The sequence below is a fragment of the Prionailurus viverrinus genome, chromosome F2, assembly GCF_022837055.1.
Source record: "Prionailurus viverrinus isolate Anna chromosome F2, UM_Priviv_1.0, whole genome shotgun sequence".
NCBI lineage: Eukaryota > Metazoa > Chordata > Mammalia > Carnivora > Felidae > Prionailurus > Prionailurus viverrinus.
The window spans coordinates 28,189,083-28,208,938 of NC_062578.1; the positions used below are offsets into that span (position 1 = coordinate 28,189,083).

The 19,856-nt window shown below is 36.9% G+C and overlaps 1 long non-coding RNA gene across 6 annotated transcripts in view; it reads left to right on the top strand.

Moving 5' to 3' along the window:
* The window catches only part of LOC125156712 (uncharacterized), a 506,607-nt gene that overhangs the window by 335,705 nt on the left and 151,046 nt on the right, over positions 1 to 19,856 (top strand). The gene's annotated exons all lie outside the window — the stretch shown is intronic.

Consider the following 19,856-nt stretch of genomic DNA (forward strand, 5'->3'; position numbering starts at 1 on the left):
ACTGAGCTACTGGATGCATTTCTGAACCATTTGTTGCCATTTAAAAAAAATTATAGTGACATTTAGCTGTTTCCTCTTGGGTTTTATAATATAGCACATTACTACTATACGATGCTAAAGCGTGAAGATACACAGCTGGAAATGCATAACTACAGAACACCAATGATTTACTAAGTGACTTTTGAGTGTGTGTTTTCTTTAGGAAGAGCTATGCAAAGCATTGTTATAATAATTGGGAAGCCATGACAGCCCTTAGAGACCTAAAAGAACAAATAAATTATATTGAGGAAGAACTACAGAACTTTCAAGCCCAACGACCTTAAAGATCCACCTAAAACATGCAAGTTTAGAGGGGAGTCAACTGAAGTCTAGTAAATGGATGCTTAATGCTTGCCACGTAGTGAGAAAGGGCAGAGCCAACACTGAAAATCAGGCATGCTTTCTACCACACAACACATATATGTATAAACAAGTGTGAAATTCAACAATAAAAAGAGTTGTAAAGTTCAGCTAATTCTTATTCTATACTGCATTTGACATCCATTGAAACAATTTTGTCATAGTTTAATTTTTCTCACTTACTAGGCAACCTCAATTTTCTTTAACAAGTGATAGTAACTACCCTGCCCTCACCTTAGAATGAAAAGCCAAGGTGACCTTCTCAGTACTAAATCCCTGAAAGCAAATGCCCTCTATAAATATCTTCTGTCACAACTTATTTAAAGAGGTTTGGATGTAACACAGGCCAAACTGTTCCAATGCAAATAATTTATGGAAATATGCCAAGGTGGAAAAACCTTAATATGGCCAAAAAAGAAAGGGAAAGTCGAAAAGAAAAAAAAAAAGAGAAAAAGAAAAGAAAGAAGGTCAATGAGCAGTTGCAGAATGAAAGAGGAGAAAAGGGGAAAAAATAAAATCCAAATAGTCTCACTGTGAAGAGGTAAAGGCAGACTCTTCTGTGAAATAGAGGGTCACCCCAAGAATGACAGAGCCCTATTGCAGGTATCTTTCGGGGACAACCCTGAAGCACATTCGCGGAATGATATACAACCCACTGATATCACTAGAATCACAAACAGATTTTACTACCATTGGAAATGAACGTAAAATTTATAAGAAAAAATAGCCAAACCAAGGAAACTTTCTTTTCCATATGTAAGCAAAGCCTCCACGTGCTAATAAAATCTGGGTTTATTTCCAAGGGTACTTTTATTTAATATGTTGGCAATGGGCTACTTTGTTGAAAAACATTTCAATGAAACATTTCCTTTTGAATGCTGAAATGACACTGAATAATTTGGGAGAAAATAAAATGGACGAGTGCATAAATGATCAAGACATCTGTTATTAAGCCTGAAATGTTAGCAATGAATCCCAGATGAACTGAGAAGACTAGACACAAGAATAATTATGGATACTTTTACATTTGGTAGACAGTCCCGACGAGATGTGCTAACATCAAAGAGGCGTTAAACAGTAGCATGAAGTAAAGTGGGAAAAGCAAAGGGAAATCACATTATGTGAGAAAGATTTGAAGGATCAGGACTTTAATCAGAAATTAAAATATCAAAGAGGTTGACTTACAAAAAGCTAACACTTGAAAAATAAAACATCTATTTGATAAATTCTTTGGGACACATTGTAGGCAACCTTTTGGTTTTGCTTTGAATTTAATGAGTGAATTGAGCCTGTAAACCGATTATTTTGGCATCGTATAAACAGAGCCATTCTCTTTCCTTTTCTTTTATTTTCCTTTAGTCATCTAGGTAAACAAAAATTAATTAATCATAATCTTTGGTTCATAGTGCATTATCATTGTTGTGTGAATAGTCCACTTTTTTTGTCCATTTATTCATTTACATTTAATTTTTTTTTTTTAATTTTGAGCAAGAGCTCAAAGGGAGAGAGGGAGAGAGAATGCCAAGCAGGCTTCATGCTGTCAGTGCAGAGCCTGATGCAGGGCTCAAACTCACAAACTGAGATCATGTCCTGAGCCGAGATCAAGAGTCAGACGCTTAACTGACTGAGCCCATCAGGCACCCCTTAAAATTATTTATTTTAAAAACCTGTGATAAAGATGCAAAGTTTACATCTTATCATTTTAACAATTTTTTAACGTCTAGTTCACTGGCATTAAGCACATGGATATTTTTGTACAACCATCACCACAGTCCATCCACTAAAGGTTTGTCATCTTACAAAACCAAAACCTTACACCGCTAAGAACTAGTCCTCCCACCAGTCCTTGCCAACCACCATTCTACCTTCTGTTTCTGTGAATTTAACTTGTCGAAGTACCTCATGTGAGTGGGATCATACAGCGTTTGTCTTTTCATGATTAGCTTAGTTCACTTAACATAATGTCGTAAAGTGTCATCCATGTTGTGACATTGTGTCAGAATTTCCTTCCTTTTTAAGGTTGAATAATAGCCATTATATGTGTGTGCCACGTGTTGTTTATCCAGTCATCCATTGCTGGACCCTTGGATGGCTTCCATCTTTTGATTATTATGATCAAGTCTGCTATGAACATGTGTGCACCTTTCCTGTCCCTGCTTTTGGATATATACCTAGCAGTGAGATTCATGTCTGTGGTAATCCTATTCTTAATTTTTTGAGGAATCTACATACTGTTTTCCATAGCAGCTTGACCATTTTACATTCCCGCCAGCAGTGCACAAGGATCTCATTTCCACCTCATCCTCACAGACACCGAATTTTTGCTTTTTTGATAGTGGCCATGGTAATGGGTGTGAAGTATCTCATCACCACTTATTTATTTACTTTTAATACTTATAAGAAACATCCCCAAATCTGTCACTTAATCAGGACTAACATATTATAGCTGTGCACATGCTCCTCTCTCATTTCCTCCTCTGTCTGTCTCTCTCTAAAGGCAATCTGAGGTAATTGCTTAGTATTTCTTATGGTTTATAAATATGTATGTAGTTTATGACTAAATTTCTCTACTTTCACCTGAACCATGACTGTCAATCCTGAATAAAAAGAGAATTTAACAGGTATGTCCCTCTCTAAGTAGGAACAAAAATAACCATGGCCACATAGCCACTAAGAAGCCAGTCACATCTATTCATTTCTTGTGGTTACAATAAGTTGATGAACATTTTTATAGTAATTAGTTAATTGAATTGAAACAATTCAATTTAATGAATAGTGGCTAACTAGACCAGGCACTGCAGGATGTTCAAAGATGAGTATAAACGGTCCCTCCATCAATACTGCACTCAGTATCTAGTCATTTGTTTATCTACTTCGTAAGTATGTGTTCAAAGTTGTGAGATACACAAAGAAGTTTAACAGACATTACCCCCTTCACAACCTTGCAGGATTGTATGATCTGTATTCTTAGTCTGATGTCTTCAGGTTTTCATTAAACCTCTTTCCCTTTTCTTTAGAGCACATACCCAAAATATATTTCCCAGATCCTTTTGTAGTTACCCCTGGCCGTGTGCATGGGTTCTGATTAATGGATTTTTGGAAGGAAATGATGCACACCTCCTCTGAGGCTAGAAACCTCATGCAAACTTCCACTCACTCTTTACCCCTGTCTGCTAGTCAAGGACACTGAAGCCCTAGAGGATAGTGGAAACAGAAGTTGGAAAGAGCCTCTGTCCCTGAATCACTTTATACATGTCTGCCTGCTGAACAGTCATGCGGAAGAGCTCTTGAGCAATCGGTAAACTTTCACAGCGTTAAACCACATGGAATTATCTAGGGCTAATCTGTTACCAGGGATAGCATTTACTATATGTAATATTCCTCCTACTCCTCAAAGGCTCTAGATCCAAGCAATTATGAAAACCAGGATTTGAACCTCAGGTTTTCAGAACCTCAGGTTCTGTCATTTTATTAATTTACTCATTCAACAGATATTATTGTGCACAATTTTCTTTTAGTGTGAGTGTAATAGCAGGAAGGCAAAGGGACAGATCATGTTTTCATGGACACTATTTTCTAGAGTGGAAAGAAAAGATAATAAATGGGTAAGCACATTAATATATAATATAGAGATGATAGGTGTTAGAAAAGTGCTTGGTGAGAGGCTAAGTGACTTGGGGAGATATTTAGATAAAAAATAAGCATTATACATAATGAATTGAATATTTCAGGGAAATAATGGGGGCACTGAGATGGCTCAGTCAATTAAGCACCCGACTCTTGATTTTGGCTCAGGGCATGATCTCGTGGTTTGTGAGTTAAGGGCCTGGCGTCAGGCTCCACACTGAAAGCGTGGAGCCTGCTTAGGATTCTCTTTCTGCCCCTCTCCAACTTGCTCATGCATGCACGTGTGCTCTCTCTCTCTCTCTCTCTCTCTCAAAATAAATAATAAATAAACTTTATTCTCTGTCAAAATAAATAAATAAACTTTAAAATAAATAAATATTTCAGAGACATATCAAAAAGCTGAATATCATCAAGACTAGAAAATGTATCTAAATTGTTTTCCTTAAATATGAATCTATTTAAAATGTATTAACAGTTATGAGTCTCTTTTTCAGCATAGACAAAAAGAATAACAATATCTAACTTATGGTGGTGAAATTTTGGAAGAGTGCAGTTAATGAAGTAAATGCCTGTCATTTGGTGGATATCAAAGAATGATAACTGATTAAGTAGAGAATTTTCTCAAGTATGTTATTCATAAACCTTGAATTGTTAGTATTAGGTAAGAAGAAGGAAATGTCCAAGTCAGCAGAGGAATAATTCCTAAATGGCTGATCCAGAAAAAAAACTTAGAATTTAGAGGAGGAAAGCTGCAGAAAAAGATGGCATTGGGCTTGGTTTTAAAGGATGAAAAAGATTGGTTAGGAAGAACTAAGGAGAGAGGAACAAATTGTGTTAATGAAATGCAATAAGGAGAAAAGAGAGGTGTAAACAGAGAGAGTGAGAAAACCAGCTGGACGAAGTAAAAACTAGTCAAGGTGCAGTGAAAGCTCAAGTCTTAAATATAGGCTCGATCCATAAAGCATAGGGCTTTGAATGCCGAGGTAAGGCATCTTGTAAACACAATTCAGCAGTAGGAAGATCACACCAAAATTGATGAACTGATTCTAGAAAACTTCTTTCAGCCATCTGACAGTTCTGTCAGCATAATGCTAATCACTGACATTCTTTCAGCCACTGGTACAGTTTATAAAATTAAACAACACATGTTTCATAGGGATCTTTAAGAAGTACCTGTCAAAGTGCCCTGCCCACAGTCTATATTTAATGCATATTGTTCATTACAGATTTATCTAATCACTTCATACACATGCCCGTTATCAAAAGATTAAATTAATTTTTTATAGATTAGTAAATGTTTCTCTCATTGTCCCAAATGAGAAGATACGAGAAGTGGGAAATTTCACAATACTGAAGAAATTAGCTCTGGTAAAGAAATATATTTAAGTTGACTCACTTTAATTAAAGTTACATTCTCATCTCTACTGTAACTGAGTAGAATTTAAAGAGCCTTTATTTTCCACTAGCATTAAAAATGAAAATATGCTTAAGAACAGAAAGAAAAGAGCAAAGGAATAAACAAAAGATGTTCAACATTATCCACATCTTCAGACAAAATAACTTCCAATTTCAAAGCTTTTATATAGACTCTAGCTACATGTGCTCAATAATAAAATAAAACCCCTGGGCGTCCCTGTGGCTCCGTTGGTTGAGCGTCCGACTCTTGATTTCAGCTCCGGTCATGATCTTGCAGTTGCAAAACTGAGCTCTGAGTTGGGCTCTGCGCTAAGTGTGGTGACTGCTTAAGATTCTCTCTCCCTCTCCCTCTGCCCTTCCCCTTGCCGACATGCACACCCTCTCTGTCTCTCAAAATAATACTACTAATAATAAAAAAATTAAAAACAAAACAAAACAAAAACCAAAAAAAGGCTCTAGTCCTTGCAACAATATAAAGGCTGGCTAGTACCTCTCTGTTTTATTCTACCATACAAGTGGGCAACCATGACAGGGAGAAAGATTTTGACCACAGCTGTAATTCCTTTAAGGGACATTGGTTAGTTGTACTTCAGCCAGGCTCCATTGAGATTTTTGAGGATGGTCTTAAATGGGGGCCAGAATGGTATACTCATTATCATATCTGTAATTATTGGTTTCCTTTTCTTCCTGTCCCTTGACAATAGAATACGACAAAAGACATATGGGAAGGGAAAAAAGGCCCTTAAAAAGCTGCACAACAGAGGATTCTGAGAAGATGGCAGAGTAGGTAACACCAAGATCCATCTTCCTACTCAACAATGACACTGGTAGAATGTGTCTGAGTTACCCTTTTAGAGCTCTGGACTCCACCGAAGGTTTGCTGCTTCCAGGGGAAGCCTTTGATAGTACATTGCAATTATTTTTGGTCCACTTTAGCTCTTCCTGCTACAGCAGTTACCTGTCCACCACCCACAGCCAGATGACAGGCAGCTGTGCATGTGTTCTGGGACCAGCTTATATACAACTTGTAGGTGCCAGAGTGGCTGTTACAGATCCTGTCCAACAAATATTGGGGGTCTTTATTCTGATCTCTGATCTCTGATGGCTGCTTCAGATCATAGAAAGGGAGACACAGAGACTTACAGCCATTGTTGTTGCACCCCCCTCCCATTGTTACAATACCCTTGTCCTCTGGCTGAAGTGACTTTCAGAGGACTTCCAGAACCTTTTTTCTTGCTTCAGTTTTCTCTTTTTTGCACTGTGGGAGTCAAATATTCAAAAGCAACTGCATGTACAAGGGAAATTAGAAAGTCATCATGCATGTCTAAGGAAAGGCACAGTCTTGGAAAGATCTGAAAAGAACTTAAGTATATACCTCCGGCTGATCCTCAGCACAGAGATATAGCACCAAAACTAAAACAAACGAACAGAAAAACAGAAAACTCTGGGGAAGGAGGAAAATCCGATTTTCAGAGTTACTATAGTAATTTAAAATTTCTGGTTTTCAACAACAAAAAGTCACAAGGCATACAAACAACTGGGGAAGTATGGCCATTCAAAAGAATTTTTAAAATGTTCCTAAGAGAGAAATGGTCCCTGAGAAAGACTTAATGGCATATCTACTAGACAAAAAGTTTAAAAGTGTCTTAAAGTTGCTCACAAAATTAAAGGAAAATGTGGAGAAAGTCAAAAAGAAAACTATGTATGACAAAATGGAAATATCACTAGAGATAGAAAAAAATTTTTTTAAGTTTATTTATTTATTTTTCAGAGAGAGAGAGAAAGAGAACACAAGTGGAGGATGGACAGAGAGAAGGAGAGACAGAATCCCAAGTAGTTTCTGCACCGTCAGCACAGAGCCTGATGTGGGGCTTGAGCTCACAAACCGTGAGATCATGACCTGAGCCGAAATCAAGAGTCAGATGCTCAACCAACTGCATCACCCAGGTGCCCCTAGACATAGAAAAATTTTAAAACAAATAGAAAAACCAAAAAAAAATTTTGTAGCTTAAAATGATTCCGAGTAAATAATCAAAAGAGAGATAGTACAATGGAATACTTTTAACTTAAAAAGTGAGGAAACTCTGAGGTGCCTGGGTAGCTCAGTCAGTTGAGCATCCAACTTCGGCTCAGGTCATGATCTTGCAGTTCCTGAGTTCAAGCCCGTGTCCAGCTCTGTGCTAACAGCTTGGAGCCTGCTTCGGATTCTGTGTCTCCCTCTCTCTACCTCTTTCCTGCTCATGCTCTCTTTCTGTCTCTCAAAGGTGAATAAATAATTTTTTTTAAAAAGTGAGGAAATTCTGAGATATGCCAAAACATGGATGAACCTTGAGGACACTATGGTAAGTGAAATAAGCCAATCACAGGAAGACAAATAGTGTATGATTCCATTTATATGAGGTACTGAGAGTAGTCAAAATCATAGAGACAGAAAATAGAATGTTGATTGCCAGGAGCTGAGGGGAGGGGGAAGGGGGGTTATTGTTTAATCGGTACAGAGTTTCAGTGGTGTAAGATGAAAATAGTGGTTGAAATTGATGGTGTCGATGGCTATGTAAATATGAATACAGTTAATACCACTGAACGATACACTTAAATATTGTTAAAATGGTAAATCTTAGGTCTATTTACCACCATAAAAAAATTGGAAAAAAATGCTGCATGTTTTCAAGATCTCAAGTCTGTGAGCACTCACACTTAATTTGCATATCGATTCACTTTGAATGGGTAATGGGAACAGAAATATTGATTTAATTAGAAGATTGCTTTTACTTATTTTATTTTTATTTTTTAATGTTTTTAAGTTTCTCCATTTATTTTGAGAGAGAGCATGAGCAGGAGAGGGGCAGAGAGAGAGAGGGAGAGAGAGAATCCCAAGCAGACGCTGTGCTGTCAGCGCAGAGCCAGATGTGGGGCTTGATGCCATGAAACCATGAGATCATGACCTGAGCTGAAATCAACAGTCAGATGCTTAACCAACTGAGCCACCCAGGCACTCCGGAAGATTGTTGTTAGATTATAAAAATATGTTTTTAATTTTTTTTTAATTTACACCCAAATTAGATAGCATGTAGTGCCACAATGATTTCAGGAGTAGATTCCTTAATGCCCCTTACCCATTTAGCCCATCCCCCCTCCCACAACCCCTCCAGCAACCCTCAGTTTGTTCTCTATAATTAAGAGTCTCTTATGTTTTGTCCCCCTCCCTGTTTCTATATTATTTTTGCTTCCTTTCCCTTATGTTCATCTGTTCTGTGTCTTAATGTCCTCATATGAGTGAAGTCATATGATATTTGTCTTTCTCTGACTGACTAATTTCACTTAACGTAATACCCTCTGGTTCCATCCACGTAGTTGCAAATGGCAAGATTTCTTTCTTTTGGATTGCTGAGTAATACTCCATTGTGTGTGTGTGTGTGTGTGTGTGTGTGTGTGTGTGTGTATACCACATCTTCCACATCTTCTTTATCCTTTCATCCATCGATGGACGTTTGGGCTCTTTCCATACTTTGGCTATTGTTGATAGTGCTGCTATAGACATTGGGGTGCAGGTGTCCTTCGGAACAGCACAACTGCATCCCTTGGATAAATACCTAGTAGTGCAACATAGAACCCCATTTGTGTTGTTGCAAATAGTAAGGTTTCATTCTTTTTTATGGCTGAATAATAATATTCCATTATATATATATATATATATATATATATATATATACACACACACATATATATTTATATTTATATATATTTGGTATATATTGTATATATAGTATCTATATATATATAAATATATATTATATAATATATAAGTATATATTATATAATATCTAAGTATATATAATACATAATGTGTGTATATAATATATAAAATATGCACACCACAATTTCTTTTTCCATTCATCCATTGATGGACATTTAGGTTGCTTCCTTACCCTGGCTATTGTAAATAATGCTGCAATGAACATGGGGATATATACATCTTTTTGAATTTGTGTTTTCATTTTCTTTGGGTAAATATCCAGAAGTAGAATTGCCGGATCATATGGTAGTTCTATTGTTTTTAATATTTTGAGGAACCTCCATACTTTTGGTGGTTGCACCAATTTACATCCCCACCAATAGTGCTCAAGGGTTTCCTTTTCTCTACAACCTCATCAACATTTGTTATTTCTTGTCTTTCTGAAAATAGCCATTCTAGAGGTGCCTGGGTAGTTCAGACAGTTAAGCATCCAACTCTTGGTTTTGACTCAGGTCATGATCTCGTGCTTTCATGAGTTTGAGATCCACATCAGGCTCTGTGCTGCCAGCACAGATTCTTAGGATTCTCTCTCTCCTCTCTCTCTGCCTGTCCCCCACTCCCACTGTCTCCGTCTCTCTGAAAATAAATAAATAAACATAAACAAATAAAGTCTATAAAAAAGAAAATAGCCACTTAACAGGTGAGAAATGATGTCTCATTATGATTTTGACTTGCATTGCCCTGATAAGTAATGACATTGACCATCTTTTTATGTACCTATTGGCCATCTGTATGTTATATCATTTTTCAAATCTAGGCTTCCTCAAAATTTATTCCTGAGAACACTATTTCCTTGAGATGCCAATCAGTGCTGTAAGGAAAAGAGACCTAAGTGTTAAATACATTTGAAAAATAATGGATTAAACAAAGGATAACAGGGTTCTTTTTGTACAAGTTCTCACTGTGCTTTTATTATGCTGATATAAATGGAGAATCCATAAGAGGATGTGTAGAATGCAGAAAATGTTCTAAATATGTTTGACTTTCTTGACCATAGAGTGTCATAATTAGTACTTCATTGGATACAATTTTGGAAATATTATTTCAAGCAGTTGTTATCAGAGTATATATAGAGTTTACACATTGCTTTGATATGTGTCCATAATAAATGTTCTAACAGTGAAATTCAAGTCCATAAAATATTAAATACTGTGCTAGATTCTGAAATAATTATAAAAACTTGACTCTTTCCTAAAAGTTGCTAACAATTTATTTGGGAGTGTATATTGAAGTAAACAAGGCATTTCAATATAATGTGAAAAGTACTATAATAAGGGACAAGAAGATTTATGACAGTTACAAGAAGAGTCTCTAACACAGCATAGGAGACTTTGGAAAGGAAGTGATATCTAAACTAAGATCTGAGGGCTGAAAAGGAGTGGTTTGGGGGAAAGGGGATAAGAACAGTGGGTTCACTACATAGAAGGGGCAGGATAAGCAAAGACATGGGGCAAGATATCCTTGACCACTGTTCAATTTAATGTGCCTAATACACTTAACCACTGAACTAAAGTCAAAGATGTTTGATCAGCTTTTTACTATTGCAATTTTTGTATATTATATAGAAAGATGAAATGAACATATTTACCTGTATGAATTTTGTTACATTTTGGATTATTTTAGGGTGTACTTCTGCAGATAGGACACTGGGTGAAAATGCACAAGCATTTTCGTGTCCCCTGACATATATTGCCAAATTGATTTTCAAAAGAGCCATATGAATTGGAAAAGTCACTAATGGTATTTGTGAACATGAGTTTGAATCTCCACCAGGACTACTATATTTACCAAACCTTTTTGCCTCTAACACTAATTAATACCTCGTGGGAATATTTAGTGTTCTCAGGATCACATTTTTATGAAGACTAGATTTTTTAAAATCATATTAAAAAACAATAGAATAGTATGTGCAAAATTAAAATAAATGTAGCCCTAGGCTCATGCAATTATGGATTTAGTTTTTCCCCTTTATACCAAAGTGTCTATATACTCTATAACATATACCTGTATATATGTATATGTATATATGTATATGTATATATATATGTATATGTATATATATGTATATGTATATATATATTATATACCAAATTTTTGTAGTCTGAAATCAATTTTTTTTGTTTTTTATTTTATATTAAATAGAATTTATTGTCAAAATGGCTTCCATACAACACCCAGTGATCATCCCAACAGGTCCCCTCCTCAATGCCCATCACCCACTTTCCCCTCTCTCCCCCCACCATCAACCCTCATTTTGTTCTCAGTATTTAAGAGCCTCTTATGGTTTGCCTCCCTCCCTCTCTGTAACTTTTTTTTCCTTCCCCTCCCCCATGATCTTCTGTTAAGTTTCTCAGGATCCACATATGAGTGAAAACATAAGGTATCTGTCTTTCTCTTCCTGACTTATTTCACTTAGCATAAAACTCTCCAGTTCCATCCATGTTGCTACAAATGGCCAGATTTCATTCTTTCTCATTGACAAGTAGTATTCCATTGTATATATAAACCACATTTTCTTTATCCATTCATCAGTTGATGGACATTTAGGCTCTTTCCATAATTTGGCTATTGTTGAGAGTGCTGCTATAAACATTGGGGTACAAGTGCCCCTATGCATCAGCACTCCTGTATGCCTTGGGTAAATTCCTAGCAGTGCTACTGCTGGGTCATAGGGTAGATCTAGTTTTAATTTTTTGAGGAACCTCCACACTGTTTTCCAGGGTGGCTGCACCAGTTTTCATTCCCACCAACAGTGCAAGAGGGTTCCCATTTCTCCACATCCTCTCCAGCATCTATAGTCTCCTGATTTGTTCATTTTAGCCACTCTGACCGGCATGAGGTGGTATCTCAGTATGGTTTCGATTTGTATTTCCTTGATGAGGAGTGACACTGGGCATCTTTTCATGTACCTGTTGGCCATCTGGATGTCTTCTTTAGAAAAGTGTCTATTCATGTCTTCTGCCCATTTCTTCACTGGATTATTTCTTTTCCAGGTGTGGAGTTAGGTGAGTTCTTTATAGATTTTGGATACTAGCCCTTTATCCAATATGTCATTTGCAAATATCTTTTCCCATTCCGTTGGTTGCCTTTTAGTTTTGTTGACTGTTCCCTTGGCACTGCAGAAGTGTTTTGTCTTGATGCGGTCCCAATAGTTCATTTTTGCTTTTAATTCCCTTGCCTTTGGAGATGTGTCGAGTAAGAAGTCTCTGTGGCTGAGGTCAGAGAGGTTTTTTTCTGCTTTCTCCTCTAGGGTTTTGATGGTTTCCTGTTTCACATTTGGGTTCTTCATCCATTTTGAGTTTATTTTTGTGAATGGTATAAGAAAGTGGTCTAGTTTCATTCTTCTGCATGTTGCTGTCCAGTTCTCCTAGCACCATTTGTTAAAGAGACTGTCTTTTTTCCATTGGATATTCTTTCCTGCTTTGTCAAAGATTAGTTAGCTTTCATCCCCCTCTCAAAACAAATCTCTCGGGACAACTGGGTGGCTCAATTGGTTAAGTGTCCAACTTCAGCTCAGGTCACGATTTCCGTTTCATGGGTTCGAGCCCCATGTGGGGCTCCATGCTGACAGCTTGGAGCCTGGAGCCTGCTTTGGATTCTGTGTCTCCCTACCTCTCTGCCCCTCCCCCACTTGTGCTCTGTCTCTCTCTATTGAAAATAAATAAACGTAAAAAAATATTCAAAAGAAATCTCTCTCTCCGTGTAGATATACATATAGACTATTTGTATCTATAGATAGTGTTATAGTATGTATTATACAAAACATATATTATCATATCTAATGCAGTTTTACATATAATAATGTCACAATATTAAATGATTCACAGTATTTACTCTACATATTATATCCTTCGAGACTTTGAGGAAAAAGAAAGTTTATTTATTTTTAATGTAAATGTCTGCAAATGGGCAGCCTGGGACTGGTATGTTGCTCTTCTCCTTGAGATCCTTAGAGCGCCAGGCTCTCCTCTTCTCACCACTCTACCATCCCTAGGCGGGTGGGTGGAAAAGGGACAGAAGGGTGGAGGAAAGGGTACTTAGCAGCTATTTCTTATGATTGCTGGAAGCCGTTGCACACTTCTGTCCTCTCATTGGCCCGTGGCCATACTCCACTGCAGGGTACAGAAGCATTGAGAGAGTGGACAGGCTAAACTGGGGAGTCCATGTATCCAATGAACATTTCTTTCCTATGCTATGAAAGGCATAGCACATGAGTATTGACAGAAAACTAGTATATCTGCTGTACTACTACTAATGCTTCCCTATAGTTACCAATCAGTTTCTGTCTTAGTTAATCCTCGCAATGACATTGTGAGGTATTATTTGCACTTGGAAAACAAGGAAATTAAAATGCAGATACTAAATTCTTCCAAGATCATTCAGCTGGAATAGGGGGGAGAAATGCACTATTTGTCAGGAGAAAGTTTTGATCTGTGTTGTCATTTACTAGCTATGTGATTTGGGGCGAGTCATAACTTCTGTGAACTATAGCTCACTCATCTGGAAAAGATAGTAAAAAATTCTACCTAGACGTTCTGTGCTGAACATTACAAGACTGTCTTGTGTCTAATGGTACTGAAAAATTGGAGGTGATGACAGTCACAGTCATGGTGGTAATGGTGGTAGATGCAGAAATAAGGGACAAACTCTAGATTCAGACCTGGGTCTTTCTATTTTCTTCCCTACATTATACTGCCTTTCAGAGCCACTCACTGACCTTACAGTAATTAAAAAAAAAATTCTTTTCTTATATAACAGAGGCCAAAAAACAGGGAGATTAAGAACACTGCTTCAGTGATGGCAAAACAGCCTATTAATTCTATCAATAGTCTGATCAATAGACATAATTGACCACTGTTTAATAAACCGCAGTTTAATAAAAAGTCAGTCGATTTTACATTAAGATCCCTGATCCAGTGATCTACGTGAAATAACTTACTGCTTTACTGACTTCTCATTTTGCCCCACTGCCATTGCAGCTTTTAGATACAGCTTACATATTTCAACTACAGTAGTACAATAGTAGAGTTAAATGAGAACCTAAATCTCTAGTCTTCTTGTTATCTTTGTTGCCACTACACCCTTTTGCTAAACATTCAGCCTAAGTTGATTTTTTTTTAACCTGGATTGTTTTTGGTTTTTTTTTTTTTTAACATGAAGATTTCTGGGCACCACTTAAGCCCTGTTAAATTAGAATCTATCTGATGGACCCTTACCATCTGTCTATTAAATAATTTCCCCATGTTAATCTAACACAATCTAATCTAATGAAGATGTATTTCATCTTCAACCCTCCCTGCCTCTGTGTCTACTTTCCTAGCTATTCATGATAAACATACCAGGATTAGAACAATAATCAATGGTCATCTTATCTGAAGAGCTTTGCAAAGCTCTCTGCCTCAACTAAATTTTGAAAAATACCAAAACAAATAGAGAAATCAAAGCTGGACAGAATTCTTTCTTAAGGCTCTCTCCATTCACTGACAGACAAAAGCCTGATCACCACCAGGCTGTGTGAATCATAGGATCAGACTAGAAAAGACGGGAAATCTAGAGCCTCTAAAACAGCAAGAGGGCAATTTCAGACTTCGCCAGCATTCTACTCAAGCTATGAGCGGTACTTACTGGGCAAAGCTCAGCATTCCCTTCCTGCTGAACAGAGAATTGACTTTCAAACACATTCTGCTGAGTCATTTTGTAACAGCATATTTAACTGAATTGAGTTGCCTGATTTAGCAAGTACCTTCACTTCTGAGTCAAGGCTGTAGCTTCTAATCAGGACAGCACTGATCTGATAGCACTGACCACAATGACCACCTTATACCTTCACCAGCATCTTAGGTCTGGTCCATAAACTGTCTTAGCATATCATAGTAACTAGATTAAGAGCTCTTTGAAGGCAGAGACCATGACCTTAATTAATTAATTAATTAATTAATTAATTAATGTATTTTTATTGTGGTAAAATATACATAACAACATTTTAATCATTTTTAAATGTACAGTGGCATTAAATGCAGTCACATGCCATACATACGTCTATGTCTACATCTATATTTCTATATTTCTCTCTCTTTCTCTCTCTCTCTATTTCTCTCTCTCTATCATCTGTTTATCTCTCTACAGACAATGCTATATATAACTGCAGGAACAAAAATAAAAATGTATCTTTCAGTTTCCTGAATAGACACACTAAAATTTCTTTGCTTTTTGACGAGCCAGTATATTTTTTCTTATAACTCATACATAATTGAAAACAACAAACAGCTTACTGTCATAAATAACTTTTATGTGATAGTAAAAGATCCTCTTGCACATGTTAGTGTTAGTCATAAACAGCACACTGAAGTCAAAAGTAAATGGCATGAGCAAGAAATTTCATTAGATTTTAAATTAGGACAAATAAAATTCCATCATGTTATGGCTGCTAATAAATTCAATTCAATTAAACACATATTCATCACATGTCTATTATGTGCCTGGCATTGTGCTAGGGAAAGAACACAAAGATCAGCAAACATTATCACAAACTCTAAAGTTCACAGTCTGGTAGAGGAGAACATGAACCCAATAATTACACTTCTGATTGTACAATTATATATTGAGATAAAAGATGTGAAGGATAGCAACATGCATCTATAAAAGTATACACTAAATTTTTTTTTAATAGCTGACTTAGTCTGAGAAGTCAGAGATGACCACCCTTGAAGTTGGTATGGAGAAGTTTACAAAGCAAATGGGGTCTGGGAGATCAATACTGTGTGTTTCGTAAACACACAGAAAATCCAGTGTATATAGAGAATTGAGAAGTCATGAGATATAAGGCTGTCAGCACTGTTGATCTTGCTTGTGTGATCTTTGTGAAATACTTAAAAATATTTGTATGATTTACTTTTCTCACTTGGAAAACATTGTATTGTTGTTGTTGTTTTTATTATCTCAAAGATCCCTTTCATTCAAAAACTATAGAATTCTAACATTCCACTGCATAATTTTTGAAGCCAGGGGTGCTGTCCATGGTGCTAAAAAGTAGCTGTGAGGGTGATGTGATCTTAGCTGAAGTTCCTAAACCTGACCATGCTTTGGAATCACCAAAAACACCACACTCAAGATATACTGAATTATGATCCTCAGGGTTAGGGTCTTCAAGTTTGTATTTTTATATATATCAGAATATGAGTTTGAGCAGTCGATGTTAGACTTCAATTTAATATAATTTCACTATAAGTACTGAGCACTTGCTGAGAGTCAACTATTACTATATGTTGATGATATAAAAGCCCCAAGTAAGGACACTTTACAAGTTGTAGATGTAGTAATAGTGGTAGTAGTGGTCCTGCTCTTGGCATGAGTAGTAGCAGGAATAGTAATTTTAGTGAGTTTAATAATATTATAAAAATAATTTGGATATCTTATCGGACTCTAAGAACAAGGATATTAGATGGGCAGCTATTATATATCCTCATGTTTTAAATAGGCAAATTAAGATTGAATGATAAGCATATGGTAACAATATTCTAGTTCTATGAAGAATTAAAACTGGGAATTTAAAAAAAATTTAATGAAAGTATACCTAAATCCAAAATGAAGTCCAAGGCACCAGGGGGCAAAATGCCATAGCAGAAAATCTCAGCATTAGGGCAAAAATCATAAACCAAACAAAAGTGAATAGATGCTGAATCAAGTTCTCCAGACTCATGCCTTAATTATACAGCAAATTAAATCATTAGCCTCAGGCATGGGCAAGTCCAGTTTGAGGGAGCACTGGGTCAGTGGGTTGCTACTCTACTGCCCTCAGCCATGGAATCTCATTTATCATCTCAGTTGTGTCTGCTAGTCCCTGAAGTACACTGGAGAAAGAAGAGAGAAATCTAGGGGACTGTATTTTCCTCAGAGCAAGGAGATATGTAAATGGCATGAGTGCAAACTTCATGTTTTATTCATAATGGTTCAAGTGATAAAATTTTAAGGGAAGTGTCAAGTAAGGCAAATCAATGATTTTAAAGGTCTTGGGTACTTCTACTGTTGGTATAACTCCAGCTTTCCTGAGGAACAGCATTTAACCCTCCAAATTCCCCTTCAGTACAATGGAAAAGAAGAAAATAATTTTTTTTTCCTTACTAGGATGTTTAAGAGAATAATACAAATAATTGAAAACAACTTTTCAAGAATGATGTATTAATAAATACTTATGTCATGTATCCAACCAGTGGATACAGAGCTTCAGACCTCACATGAATATGAAGCCTAGAATTCAAGACAAAAGATGAGAAAGAGCAAGGTCAGGAAGCAAACTAGATGACCAAGACAGAGGAGGGCTACCTATCCTCTGTGATTGTGGCCAGCAAGACATCACATGCCCTGAATGAGATTAGAACATTTTTGTTGAGCATGGAAGTCTTCCCAGAACTTACTCATTCTACTGCATGATTCTGAATCATTTCACAAATGAGGGGGAAAAGGTCTCTTCCTGTATATCTTCTGGAAGCAGCAGGCCTTAAATATAGTAAATGGCAAATCTGTACAAATGCAGTTAAAACACTTGAAATTATACCAAAATGAAGAGATTTTATAAAAACAATTGCAATCAGAAAAATGTTGTTATTCATGAAAATAGGAGAAAGGGAAGACTTCTCAGTACTTTGAAGGGAAAGAAGGTTGAACATCAGAAGGCATTTTTCCATTCTTATTTGGCAGTAGGCATGCAGGTGAGAACTGCTCACTGGCTATCCCAACATAAAGGTAATTTCTCTTAAGAACATCTCACCATTGGAGCATAGGCTAAGAGTCCAGAGGAACTAGATTCAAACCTTCTTCCTCCCTGATTGTGCCTCCTCTTCAGCCTGATTCTGGTGGTTCACTCTGCAGTCATGCTTGAGAATCACCTCATGAGACTCCCCTTTTCCCCAGCCAGATGTCCAGTTCCTTCTGGGTCTAGTTTACATGACCCAAAAGACCCAAGGAATGAATTAGGAAGGCTAACCTCAGAGTCCCCTGCTATGTGACTCAGGATTGGTGTGACTGGCTTTCCACGTTGGTCAAAGGAAAGCCCCAAATCTGATCTCTTTCCAAAGCTTTTCACGATGAAGAGGCCCAAGATTCTTTCTGCCCTTGCTATGATCTTCACTAATCTAGTGCAGGTATATATAGCCTTTTGTTCTCCTCCTTCTATCACCATTATACTCTTCCTCTTTTTTCAGTTAAAGCCTTAGGTCAAGCCTGCCAATTTTGGCTATTGAGTTGCTAAACTGTAAGGTAAAGAAATCTAAAGATTCTTTTTTCAATACTTTCACAGCTTTTAAGACTATTATTATCTTCCTGCAGATCATATTTTTGTATGTTAGACCCTCTCTTTCTTGTAGCATTCCTTCTGGATAACAAATTATAATCTACTCTGAATCCACAGACACACTCAAATAAGGGTCAGGTGCTCAGAAATATCAAAGGAATATTTATATTAATAATTTTCAAAATATTGCATTTGTAAGAATAGTCTCTGGAATATGTTCAACATTCAGTAAGTCACCCTCCTGTTGTTTTGAAAATTACAATCATCTATATTAAAAATAACACTTAATAGTAATGCCAACCTAGTAATAACCAACCAGCGAGTATAAATACCTTGAAACTGTGATATGTTTAGGTAAATTTTCTTACAAATTAATAAATAAGCTATCATAATTTTTCATTTTATTTAGACTGAAGCATCTAGAGCTTGTACTGCCTCATATGTACTAACAAAATCAGCCTTTGTGAACTCTGACGCTGGAGGCAGAAAGAAGAGAGGCCACAACAGCCTCCTGTGATCATGTCAGACTCTCTTAGGCATCACTCACTCTTATGACAATTGGCCTAAGGACCAGTCAAGAGCTACCATCTTCCATGGTCTGATGTGTCCTGCTGAATGACAGACAAAGTTTTGTACAACACAGGGATATTCTGGAGGCCATAATGAATCCAAAATTACCTTAGAGATAATTCCCCAAGTAACTAAAGCAAACTCTTGTAGACAGACCATGATTACTGAAAAAGAGGCTTGTGTTCTTAAAATATTTATTCCGTGGGGCCTCCTGCTTTCAGACAGCGTATGTTTTTGATGCTTAATGAAAATAGAAGTCCTGTTGATGAAAAGAAATGATCTCATGAGGAAACTTTTCCTGTGCTGGTGTAAATCTGAGCTCTAAGCTCAAGATGACAGTGCACTTCTGTGACAGGCAGTCACCGCCTGAATACCCAGTGGTGTTACAATAACAAGCTGGGCAGCAAATGCAGCTCCCCTGCCCTTCATGTGTCAGAATAGGTCAATGCAACTAAAAGTGGTTTTCCCAGTAGCCTGGATCAGCATTCAAAACCTAGTCATCCAGCATGAAAAATGTCTCATTACAATGAGTACTTCCCATGGCAATCTAGTAGTCTCTATTTAGATTAATTGTGATTGTAGGAAAGGCTTCACCCAACTAGTGACCTGTATTTAAAAGAAAAAAAAGACCCCATAAGGCTGTCTACATTATTATTGCTTGTCTCACTTGTTCACTCACTCTTCAGCTTGTTTTGAGACATACCCAGTGGGTGATTATGAAGCAGACAATTCCAGAAAGCCCACCATAGCTTTTGACGT